Consider the following 9,469-nt stretch of genomic DNA (forward strand, 5'->3'; position numbering starts at 1 on the left):
CCTTTGGGAGGAGAGGAGCGGAGGCCTGCCTGCTGTATAGTCAGTCCAGTGGGAACCCAGCTCTCTCCTTTTTTCAGCCTAGGCACAAGCTCTTTAGATTTTCCCAGGATTTAGGAGCTTGGGGCAGAGGAAGGAGGGGTACAAGGAGGGAGGTGTGTGACTCAGCCCCTCCCAGGAGCCTTGGTAGGGGACAGGGGACATAGCGTCCTACTCCAGTCCTCTTCCCAACTCCACCGCCCCCCAGCCTTGGCCAACTCAAACAGGCCCCCTCCCTGTCCATTCCTTGCTCCTGTTTACACGGGTAGCCCCTTAGTCATTCTCTGGCTGGCTTTTCCACCCTCTCCAATATCCCTCCTCTCTTGGCTCTCTCTGCCCTTATAAGTCCTCTCCCAGTTGCCCCAACACCTCTTGCCTTCCCTCTCCCCATGCCTGCTCCAGGCCAGGCCTGAACTTGGGGTTTCCTCCTAGTTGGAGCTGCTTCGGCATAGCCCTCCGGGTCTGGAAGCTGGCCGAGAAACATCAGCCAGGAGGGCCCCTAGAGGTCATCAGCCCAGCTTCAGAAGGAGGAAATGGGTGTAGAAAGATTAAGTGACTTGTCCAAGGTCCCATGGCTAGCCAGTTAGGGGTGAGTCTAGAACCTAAGTGTTTGGATTCTCAGCCCAATGCCTTCTCCTCTCAGCTCACTGCCCTCGAAATGCTCCATCTTCTCTCAGTGTTTTCTGTCTTGTGTATCTCTCAGCTTGTCTCTGACCCAGCCTGTGTGTCTCCAAGTGTCTCTGTTTTCTTTCTAGGACATGACCTCTCTGGTACCCTCTGTCTCTTCATCTCTCAGTAGGAATGATTTGCTGTGATGACAGACTATTATTAATCATGGTCTGCTTGACAGAGGAGCAGAAGGGGTGAAGGGCAAGGGCGGGACACGCACCAGGCTCCTGCTGTCACCAGCCTGCCTGCCCAGAAGGCTGGAGCTTTAGAACCAGAAGAGTGAATTTCCATAGAGATTTCCATAGAGGTGCAAATTCTAAAGCCAGGAGCCATGCTGAGTTTCAACAGGGTGGGAGTATTAATAATGTTATTTAGCATATGCCATATGCCTGGCTCTGGCCTTGACATGTAACCTGCCTTTATCTCATTTAATCTTCCCAACTATCTAGCACTAAAAATATTAGGATCTTCATTTTACCGTGAGGAAACTGAGTCCCAGATAATAAAGTGACTGAGCCAAGATCAACAGAAATAAAGGGGCAGAGGTGGAATCCAAATTCATTCCCAGTTGATTCCAAAGCCTGTTGCTTGTCCCAGTGCACTGTTACTTTAGTCCTCTAAATTAGGCTGGGTTTCTACAGGGGGAAGATTGTGGAGCAGAGACTTTTACCCAGGTCCATTATTCCCAGTGTGGGGTGGAGGGAAGATTGGGTGCATCATCCACTCAGCCTCTGGAACTGGATGGAAGTTTGTGTGTGTATGTACCGTGATTTCTCTGGAGTGAGACTCGATTGCCTCTCTTAGATTCTCAAATGCCTGGAAATTCGGAGGCTGGATGTCCTGACATCAGGAATAGGCTTGAGCCTTGTTGAGCCTGTAAAAAGCCTGGCTGGTGGCGTTAGCTGAGTGAAATCTTCATGAAATTAAACTTCCCAACGGGTGTGTGGTAGCTACGCAAATAGGGTGTAGGTGCGCTGAGATCACGCCAATCCCCTCAGTCCCTGCAGTTGGCCAAAGCCGCCGGCCGGGGCTGGTGGCTTCTGGCCAGAGCGACCTCTCCTGCTCATTCCAGAGGACGGTACAGATATGACGTCAATATGATATGATGTAAAAATGACTGGGAAGAGTTCGCTGGACAAAGGGGCCAGAGGGGCTTGTTGGCTTGTGGCTCCTGGCTTTGGGCCTGGGGTCCCACTCCTGCCCTGTGGTGGGGTGATGAATGGGAAGAGGGAAGGAGGGAGGGATACTAATGGAAGATTATAGAGCTGCAAGGGGATTCCTGGAAGGAGAACAAGAGCCCGGTTATCCCGGGAGTCTGGGTCCAGAGCCAGCTAAAGCTGGGGCAGTGCTGTGTGTGTGTGAGTGTGTCTAAGAGAGAGAAATTGGAAAGTACAGGAGTGGGTCATTTGAACCCTGGGGCTCTGTTGCTGCCCTGACTCAAGGTCTCAGTCTAGGGAAACTGATGGCTCCATCATATGTGAGTCACCACCCAGCACTTAAACTTCCTGTCTGACCCCATGTCCCAGACTTAAAATAACCCCGAACTCCCTCCCCTTCCCACCCCCACTTTGCTCAGAGCACTGGAGGGATGGATGAAGGATCTTGCAGGGTGACAAGATCAGGCCTGGGGGATGAGATGCTTGGGTTCACTTGGTGCTCCAGGACTCTGACATCTCTCTAAGGACCAAATGGGGAGTGTTTCCAGGCTGGGCTAGGCTAGGCTAGGGAGGGACGGGAGGACAGGGATTGGGGGAAGGGCGCTGACTGGAGCGGGGCAGGGCTAAGGGGATACTGGGGTAAAAAAATATAAGACCCAGGGGTCCAAAACAAGCAGATCAATGAGAAGGAATTCCCCTACTCCAGTTAGTGCCTGCTCTTCCAAACCCTCTTCAGTTTTTCTATTTTTCTTTTTTGGCAATAGAATTCAGCAATAGAATGTAACAACCCCAGATAGGAAGTTAAAAGGGAAATAGGATTCTCTGGGGTGTCCTAACGCTGACATCATTTGATTTGCTCATCCACCCACCCTCACTGCTTTCTGTTCTTTTTCTCCGCTTGGCGGCCATGTACCTACCTTTGGAGAGGAAACGAGTGTCTGGAGCTTCTGGACTCAAGGGCCTGGAAACTGGAGGAGAGATCTTCCGGGGTGGGAGCTGTGGGCCAGAGCATCAGTTTCCTGGGATGGTCTTCACAGATGTAAGCACATCTGGAGCCCATCAGGGAGGGACCTGGAGCATCAGGATTCTCAATACACATCTGATCGAGGCTGTGAGGCTCTGAGGATGAGACAGGCGTTCCCACTCACCCCCACAAATTTGCCTGCCATTTCTAGTCCTCTCATAGGAAGGATTACCAATCCTAGACAGGAAGTTAGGGCATTGGAAAGGGCCAGGAGGAGGGCAAGAGGGCCAGGGATTGACCCAAATCCAGACATACTTTTTCACTAGCTTCATCTCTTTCTGACTCTACAGAAGTGACAGCATCTCTGATCAGATAGGGACCAGGGTGTGAGTGTGTGTGTGTGTGTGTGTGTACAGCTTAAGTGTGCCATTTGTCCTTAACACAATAATATATTTGCTATGGCATCAGGTTGGGGATGGGAACCAGCACGTCCCCCCCTTGCTTTTCATGAAAAGGCCTAAGTCCTCCCGATGAGTTCCCATGAGTTCTCTGGACCTCTGGCACTTCTCACCCTTCTACCCACAAACAAATACACATACTCCTCCTTCAGCTGCAAATTCCTCCCTGTCCATCATCACCTTGTAATGAGCACTTCGTTTTCCAGGGATCATACCCAGGGCTAAGAATAGGTCCACGCTCTTGCCCTTCCCCTCAGGGAGATCTAACCATTTGGAGTGCAGAATTAGGAGGTAAATGGGTGTACAGTGGCCTCTGCAAGGGATCCAGGGATCCCCTGAAGCCACCCCCTCAGGGTAAGATGGAAAGTCTCTGGGGCTGAGATTCAGGCTCAGTGATATGGAGCACTCTTGAGGAGCAAAGCTCTCTCTCTCTCTTTCTTCCACAGCTACAGCTTGAGGAGGGGGGAACCAAGCCTTAAAAGAGTCTTAAAAAAAAATGTGTGTGTGTATATATATATATATATATATATATATATATATATACATATATTCATTGATTTCAGAGAGGAAGGGAGAGGGAAAGAGAGACAGAAACATCAACGATGAGAAAGAATTATCAAATGGTTGCCTCCTGCATGCCCTCTACTGAGAATCGAGCCTGCAACCCAGGAATGTGCCCTGATCCCATATCGAACTGTGACCTCCTGGTTCATAGGTAGATGCTCAACCACTGAGCCACACTGGGTGGGCACAAGTGTTTTATTTCTGGGTCAAATTTACCAAAATTGGGTTTCCTGCCTTACCTGCAGCGAAAGTTGAATGGCTATGCCTTTTGAGCCTCCATCTCTTATCATCTCTGGCCTCAATCCTTGATTGGACTTCAAAAACCCCAAGGAGTGAAACCAAGGGGAGGAGATTTCTGACCTTTTGGCTTAGAGCCTTTTCAATAGCTGTCCAGCAGCTCAGAGGCCAGAGGCCTCTCTGTCCCAGTCTCTGATATAGGTTTGGCTAGAGGGTCCCAGTTGACACAATTGTAGGGCTGGGGCCTTCAGGTCTCTAAGATAGAGGAGAAATGTGTGATAGAGATTGGCCTGGGAAGTTTGGGGTTTGGGAAGAGAGCTGAGTGGCTGGGGGAGGGAAAGGTAGGATGGAGCTCTAAACCCTTACTACCAGCTCAGCCCTTTCTTTAGACCACACCCTCACACCCAGCCTGCATTGGGAAGAGCTCTCAACCCTATCCCCCAAGCCGATTGTTTACAGATGTTCTGAAAAAAGGGGTGGGGTTTGAAAGGAGAAAGGGAAGATAGGGGGTACAGGGAAGAAAACCTGAAGGAAGGAGGGGGAGATTCATGGAAGGGTGGTCAGGTTGGCAAGTCTGTGAAGATGAAGAGTGGGAGATAAACAGTTGGAGAGGAATGCCCAGCTGGTGTGGCCCAGCTGAGGAGCGTGGACCTATGAATCAGGAAGTCGTGGTTCCATTCTCGGTCAGGGCACATGCCCAAGTTTTGGACTCAATCCCCAGTACAGGGCGTGCAGGAGGCAGCTGATCAATGATTCTCTCTCATCGTTGATATTTCTATCTCCCTCTCCCTCTCCCTTCCTCTCTCTGAAATCAATAAAAAATGTATTTTTTTAGAAACCCCACACAGTTGGAGAGGGCAAGAAGAAATAAAAAAGAGGGTTTGTTTTCTCTGTAATTCACCCTACTCAGTGCAGGCAAATTAATCTTAAACCAAGGCTCTGATGATGTTCTCAGCTCAAAACCTTCCATGGCTCCATCCTTTTTAACCAATAAAGTTCTGTCTACTCCTAAGTGCCTAGAACGGCACCAAGGCACATAAGCAGTGCCACTGACCCAATTCAGTGGGGGATAGAGGCGGGGATGTGGAGAGAGAGAGGCAGGCAGGGGTGTGAGGTCATGGAATATGGGGTCATGGAGTGTAGGAGATGGATAGAAATGGGGGGGCGGGCAATCCTTTCATCCTGCTGGGTTGGAAACTCTTTGCTGGCCAGTGAGAGGCAGTTTGAAGTGGGCAGGAAGCCTGCAGGCCACTGGGTCTGCTCCCCACCCCCTTCCCATTTAGGATCCAGCTTTCTGTGCCCTTTGCCATTTTTGGGTCCTTGAATTGCCTCTCTTCCTTCTCTGGTTCCCTGCCCTCCCTGGCTTCACCTCTTATGTACAGATTTCTGAAGGCAACTTCCTCCTTGCTCATCACACTTCAGGCCAGTCTCCCTTGTCCCTCTTCTCTAGGTTTCTTTCCCAGTATTGGGAGCTTGGGGATGAAACAGAGTGGAGGTGTTTCCAGCTCTGGTTTGCTCTCAACTCAGAGTCTCTCTTCCTCCACCACACTGGTCCAGGGCTGAGATGTTTGTGTCTGAAGTCCCTTTGGCCTCTTTCCTGCTCCTGAATCCCTGGGGTGGTATTTGAGGGTGGGAGGAGGGGTAAGGTCCGAGGTGGAAAGTCTGACGCTGAGTCCAGGCCCCCAGCCCCTGTCAGACTGGCTGAGCTCATCTCTCCAAGCAACCACAGCTGGACATTTTCCATGTGATCACCTCAGGGAGGGCTGGGCTCCAGGAACTCAGACAGAGCTGACCAGTTTCACAAGGAGTCTGAGGCTCGGGAAGGAGCCCTCAGGTGCTGTCACGCACCTCTGCTGTGCTCTGCAGGGAAGCCCTGCACAGAGGAGACTCAGGGCTGGAGAAGAGCCAAAGCTGGGATGGCTTTTGGGCCCCAGTTGGCACAGGTTTCTCTATCCCTGCACATGAATGTTCAACATTGTGCTGGCCGGGCTGGGAAAAGATACTGTGTGATGTGAATGTTTATGTGAGGTAAAAACACATGTGTTTGTGTGTGGTCCGAACATCTGAACATGCTTCTGACGGTGTGCATGCATGCGTGGGTGGGGGCATCTATGTTCAGAGTGGTCAATAGGTCAAAGTTGTGTGTGTGTGTGTGTGTGTGTGTGTGTGTGTGTGTGTGTGTGTGTGATTGCCTTGCTCTCTTCCCAGTGCAGGGGAGGTGAGACAGCTGCCTGCTCTCCCCACCACTCCATCACTTCTCTAACCCATGGCCTTCTCTCAACCACAGATAACAGGAGGGCCAGAGAAAGTGCCACAGAACAGAGAGAGGAAGGGGTCTCTATCCTCTCCAGAAGAAATTGGGGCAAGGGGCTAGTTGGACCGGCTGAGATGAGAGTCCCTCTTACCCCCAGGAATGGATGCAGGGGCTGCAGTGAGAGTAGCCTGTGGCCCCTGTCACGAAGGCCACTGAACTGGAAGCATTAGAGGGTGTCCAGCATGGGTCTCTGCACCCCTTTTCCCCTCTCCCCCAGACCCTGAGATCTTGGGACAGAGGAGGAGCTTGGTAGGGAGTGTTAGGCGGGAGGCAGGGGAGGGGTGGGCAGGAAGCGTTGGCTGTTTGTTCCCTCTCTTTCCTGACTCCTTTGTGGCGGCAGACTGGCTTCCTTCCTCCCTGTGGTACCTTGGCTCCCAGCTCATTTCCACTCTTTGCCCCTTAGCACAGCTCCTAGTCTGGCATGGAGGAGTTTTTCCAAGCTGGCTCTTCTGGGAAAGGAGAGCCCTGGATGAGTGGGAATAGGGGCTGAGGAAGCAAATGAGAGGCCAGTCTGCCCTTCCATCCCATTCAAGGTCAGCAGCCCAGGCCTGAACGAGCTATGGAGTGGCTCAGCTGATGGGAGGTGCTCTGAGCAACGCAGGGACCCAGGTGTTTGGTCACCTGGGGACTCCTCTCCTTCAGCCTGGATGTGGAGAGAACAGACTGGGGAGACACCCTCCCTCACCCTGGCCTCACTCCCCTCTCTGTGTCCCTACTTGGCTGTCCTTGCCTCAGTCTGCCCCTGCCCCACCTCCCACCTCCATCCACTGCCCTACAAGTCAAGGAATGTAAGTTTCCTCTCTCACTCTCTCATTGATTAGTCATGGGCACCCCGATCCCCAAGGGAACCGTTACTCACCCTTGGGCCCCCCCTCACCAGCAGTCGTCTCCCCAGAACTGGCTGAATTCCTGTAGGAGGAGCTCACAGAGTTGGACGTGGGTGGGAGGTAGTGGGGGGTGTGGGTGGTGGACAGTGTCTTAGAGAGAGCCAAAGCAGCAGCCCTTCCCGCTCCCCAATACACATGCACAAGGAGGTCATACTCCTGGCTGTAGCTACTTGAATGGCCACAGAGGTTTAGGCAAAAGGGCTGGGGTTGAAGTAGAGGAGTGTGTGGAGAAGGACCCAAAACAACAGAGCATCTAGTCTCTTCACCGGTGCTGGCTCTGGGGCCAGAATGAGGGCCTAGGGCCTGCTCTTTGGACTTGGCTGAGTGCCCAGGCCTGGCCTCTGTCTCACAGAATCAGACAGGGGCCTTTCCCAATAAGGAGCCTCCCAACTCTGGGTCTAGTCCCCTGCTGCCCCCACTCCCTCTCCCCTGTAACGGCTCCTCTGCCCTAAAATGGCCACATTTTCCTTCTCCCCTTTCTTCTTTCATCCCCCACACCTAGGTTTGGGCCCCAGGGGAGAGAAGGGGCTGGGTGAGGGTAAGACTGCACAGGGGCCATATGGGAAGGTTTAGAGAAGGGTAATGGGATCTCAGGAAGAGAGGGGAATAAGGCCACATGTAGGTATACAGGGGTGGGGATGGAGACACAGCTTCTTGGAGTTATGATTTTTTGAACAATAATAATAATAATAGCTTATGCTATTATTATACATACTATAATATATATATATATATATATATATATATATATATATATATATATATTATACATATTATTATACACTAGAGGCCCAGTGCACAAAATTTGTGCATGGGGGAGGGGGGGTGGTGTCCCTCAGTCCAGCCTGCACCCTCTCCAATCTGGGACCCCTTGGGGGATGTCTGACTGCTGGTTTAGGCTCGATCTCACAGGGAATTGAACATCCCTCTCACAATCTGGGACTGCTGGTTCCCAACCGCTCGCCTGTCTGTCTGATCACCCCCTAACTGCTCCCCTGCCAGCCCGATTGCCCCCAACTGCCCTCCCCTGCCGGCCACCTAGTGACAGGCATCTTGTGACCACATGGGGGCGGCCATCTTGTGCCATGGTGTGATGGTCAATTTGCATATTACCTCTTTATTATATAGGATTTACATGTTATTACACAGATTATAATACATGCTATGTATTCTAAGAGCTTTACATGTGTATTAACTCATTTAATTGGCACTGCCACTCTATGCGGGAGGTGCTATTGACCTATCTGGTAAGATGAGGAAACTGAGGCACAGCGATTCAGTTAAGAAACTTGCTCAGGGCAGGTGGAAAAGCTGGATTCAAATCCAAGCAATTTGGCTTCACTTTAGGAGAAATCAACCCACATGCTTTGTCTATGGAGTACTTGATCCTCACTGTTGGAGGCATAAGGAATGCCCAAGTGGCTTATAAGGTGGTGATGCTCACAGAAGCTGCCACTCAAATGTGACCCACTACGGACCCTTGGGTGTTTGCATGGATTTAGACTAAACACTCCCAGAGAGCCATTGACCCATGTTTAAAAAAACAAAAACAAATCTGTTGTTGAGTGACATGCAAACGATATGCAGGCTAACACAGAAGCCAAATAAGTGAGCCGGGTGGGAGGGATGAAAGAAGAGGCCAAAATAAGAGTTAGGGACGAGCTGGGAGAATGAAGAAAAAACTACAGGAGTGTGTGGAGGGACTTTCGTGGGCCCTTTTCCAGCCTTTTCTTATGTTCCAGGCGGTTAAAAATGGTGATTTATTCTTCCCAGCGAGGGGGAGAAAGGAAGAAGGGGTTGAGAATTCTCCTAGTCCTGAGGCAGACAGGGACCCCCTGGGGTGGATCTAGGTACTTGACTTGGAAGTTCCAGCTTAAGTAAGACTCTGCCCTTTTCTGACCCTCAATTTTGTCTTTCCTAAACTGAAGGAATTGAACTAGACGACCCCTGAGGTTTCATCTCCAACACATTTAGCTTCCTACATAGGATCACCGTGGGGAAAACCAAGTGGGGGCTGGAGTCCTTGTGTGGGGCCAGGACTAAACAAACACTTGGTAACTAGGATGAGCTCAGGGCTCCTGGGGAAAGGCTCTGAAGGGGGTGATGGGAAAGAAGCCAGGCCAGGCAAGGCCCAACTCCAGAAAAGTGAATGGACAAAACTCATTCATTCATTCAACTCTTCC

The sequence above is a fragment of the Myotis daubentonii genome, chromosome 2 (genome assembly GCF_963259705.1).
Source record: "Myotis daubentonii chromosome 2, mMyoDau2.1, whole genome shotgun sequence".
Taxonomy (NCBI): domain Eukaryota; kingdom Metazoa; phylum Chordata; class Mammalia; order Chiroptera; family Vespertilionidae; genus Myotis; species Myotis daubentonii.